The sequence below is a fragment of the Cebus imitator genome, unplaced genomic scaffold, assembly GCF_001604975.1.
Source record: "Cebus imitator isolate Cc_AM_T3 unplaced genomic scaffold, Cebus_imitator-1.0 Scaffold271, whole genome shotgun sequence".
Classification (NCBI taxonomy): domain Eukaryota; kingdom Metazoa; phylum Chordata; class Mammalia; order Primates; family Cebidae; genus Cebus; species Cebus imitator.
In genome coordinates, this window is record NW_016107586.1 from 2,626,154 (window position 1) to 2,629,688 (window position 3,535).

At 41.0% G+C, this 3,535-nt stretch overlaps 1 pseudogene; it reads left to right on the forward strand.

The window, feature by feature from the left end:
• Positions 1–1,735: 1,735 nt before the first annotated feature.
• Positions 1,736–3,253, forward strand: LOC108284166 (annotated as a pseudogene).
• The last annotated feature ends 282 nt before the right edge of the window (positions 3,254–3,535 follow it).

The window sequence follows — 3,535 nt, forward strand, 5'->3', positions numbered from 1 at the left end:
AAAAAAAAAAAAAAACAGAGAAATTAGCAAGATAACAGGAGGTTTAAGTAAGGCAAGATCATAAGGCCTTCCATGTTAGCAAATAGTAAATATTCCAAGAACATCAAGCATTCATATAAACAGTGTAGGCCTCAAAGCCATATTTAGTACTTTGTATTTCCATTTTCCCAATTTTTTATTGGTCATATAATTGAAATTTTGATTTTGAAACTATATTTTGGGGAGAAAATGCAACTGACTTATTCTTATTTAAATATACCATAGGCTAAGCCCCATTCCCCTTATGTCGTCATTTAAAACACCTAAATTATTTTACAGAAGTTAAAGATTGCCAAATATATTAAATCTATAGAAAGCTTCATGTTTTTAAATTTGTCTTCAGTTTACAGAATGAGGTTGAAAGTGTTTCTTAAAATAATCAGAAGTTCCAGCCGAAAGCCAACACCTTATGAAAGTGAATACCAGATTGTTGTGGACATTTAAGGTATGTCTTTCCACTGCACAGCACTTCCAACAAAATGAAGGTGCACACCACCTTTAACAGAATGAAAATCTGACCAAAGCTGCAGTAATACAAGTTTTTCCCTACAAAATAGTCAGTTTAGCTACTCTGTTTTGGGTACTGTAGAGCCATGCAGAGGGGGAAAAAAACTGAGTGGTAATTTTCTGTAAGGGAAACACCAAAGCAAAGCTAGTTTTGTTGAGGAAGAAATACAAATCAAGTGAAAACAGTAAATGATAAAAGTCTGTGAAATTTCAGAAAAAACAATTTTGACTCTTAATCTTCCAGTTCCTATTGCAACCTCTGATTACTCTGTTCCTTGCCATTTGATTTTCCATATGTTTTAATATATTCCCCTTTTCACCTGAACTAATCGAATAATCATCCCTATTGATTGCAACTAAATGGTCCCTGATTAAAACCAACGTTAGCATTTTGTTTTAACAACTTCTGAAATTCTGAACTCATTTCTCAATTTCTACCTTATTGTACTTTACTTCTCTTGAATCTTTATAATTAATATACATTCTAGCACCTCCTAGCATCAGGACATTGTTCTGAGAACTTTAAAAATATGAATTAATCTAATTCATATAGCAACCTTATGAATTAGATACAATTTTAAGCCAAGGTTAAAACAGGAAGAAATGCAGCACTGGCTAAGTAGATTGCTGAAGATCACACAGTGATACATGGCAGAGTAAGGATTGAACTCCAGGTATCTGGCTACAGGGATATAACCGATATCCTAGACAGTCTCTATTTCTCCTTGGAAGGACTTTTGAGGATATAAACATTGGTTATTTAGACTAGCTTGTCCTTTAAAAATCTGCAAGGTCTAGAGGAGCAAGATAAAAAAATTCAAAAGGTAGCAGAAGACAAGAAATAAAATCAGAGCAGAACTGAAGGAGATAGAGACACAAAAAACCCTTCAAAAAATTAATAAATCCAGAAACTGTTTTTTTTGAAAAGATCAACAAAATAGACCACTTGCCAGATTAAATAAAAAGAAAAGAGAAAAGAGTCAAATAGTTGCAATAAAAAACAATAAAAGGGGATATCACCACCGATTCCACATAAATACAAACCACCATCAGAGATTACTACAGACAACTCTATGCACATAAATCAGTAAACCTGGAAGAAGTGGAAACACTCCTGGACACTTGCACCCTCCCAAGCCTAAACCAGGAAGAAATTGAAACCCTGAATAGATCAATAACAAGGGCTAAAGTTGAGGAAGCAATTAACAGCCTACCAACCCAAAAAAGCCAGATGGGTTCACAGCCAAATCCTACCAGACATACAAAGAGGAGCTGGTACCACTCCTTCTGAAACTATTCCAATTAATACAAAAAGAGGGAAACCTTCCCAAATTTTATGAGACCAACATCATCCTGATACCGAACCCAGCAGAGACTCAACAAAAAAAGAAAACTTTAGGCCAATATCGATGATGAACATAGATGCAGAAATCTTCAATAAAATACTGGCAAATAGATTTCAACAGCACATCAAAAAGTTTATCCATCATGATCAAGTAGCATTCATCCCAGGGATGCAAGGCTGGTTCAACACATGCAAGTCTATAAATGTAATTCACCACATAAACAGAGTCAAAGACAAAAACCACATGATTATCTCAATAGATACAGAGAAGACCTTCGACAAAATTTAACAGCCCTTTAGCTAAAAACTCAATAAACTAGGTATCGATGGAAGGTATCCTAAAATAATAAAAGCTATTTAAGACAAACCCACAGCCAATACCACACTCAATGGGCAAAACTGGAAGCATTCCCTTTGAAATCTGGCACAAGACAAGGATGCCCTCTCTCACCACTCCTATTCAATGTAGTACTGGAAGATCTAGCCAGAGAAATTAGGCAAGAAAAAGAAAGAAAGGGTATTCAATCAGGAAAAGAGGAAGTCAAATTGTCTCTATTTGCAGGCGACATGATTGTATATTTAGAAGACCCCATCCTCTCAGCCCAAAATCTCTCGAAACTGATAAGCAACTTCAGTAGTCTCAGGATACAAAATCAATGTACAGCCATCACAAGCAATTCTATACACCAGTAACAGACTAAAAGAAAGCCAAATCAAGAGGGAACTGCCATTCACAATTGCTACAAAGAGAATAAAATACCTAGGAATTTCTGAGGATCCGGCAAGATGGCGGAGGTAGAAAGAAGAAGCAGCTGACCTGCTGCAAGTTCACCTTCCGCGGCAGGGACCTGGACCAGCTGCTGGACATGTCCTACGAACAGCTGACGGAGCTGTACAGTGTGTGCTAGCCGTGGCAGCTGAACAGGGGCTTGAGGCCCAAGCGGCGCTTACGGCTTCTCCACAGGCGGCGCCTCCTTCTTGGCCTCAGGCACGCTGGCCTTACACTGCTGAAGCGCCTGCGTGAGGTCAAGAAGGAGGCGCCGCCTGTGGAGAAGCCGGAAGTGGTGAAGACGCGCCTGCGTGAGGTCAAGAAGGAGGCACCGCCTGTGGAGAAGCCGGAAGCGGTGAAGACGCGCCTCCTGGACGTGATGTTCCTGCCCGAGATGGTGGGCAGCATGGTGGGCGTCTGCGATGGTAAGACCTTCAACTAGGTGGATATCAAGCCAAAGGTGACCGGCCACTACTTGGGTGAGTTCTCCATCACCTACAAGTCCTTGAAGCACGGCTGGCCTGACATTGGGGCCACCCACTCTTCCCGCTTCATCCCCCTCAAGTAGTGGCTCTGCTAATAAAGGCACGCAGGAAACACACACACACACACACACACACACACACACACACCTGCTAATAAAGGCACGCAGAACACACACACACACACACACACACACACCCACCCACCCACCCACGGGCGGTGGCTCGCGCCTGTAATCCCAGCACTTTGGGAACTTTGGGAGGCCGAGGCGGGCGGATCACGAGATCAAGAGATGGAGACCATCCTGGCCAACATGGTGAAACCCCGTCTGTACTAAAAAATACAGAAATTAGCTGGGCATGGTGGCACGCGGCTGTAGTCCCAGCTACTCA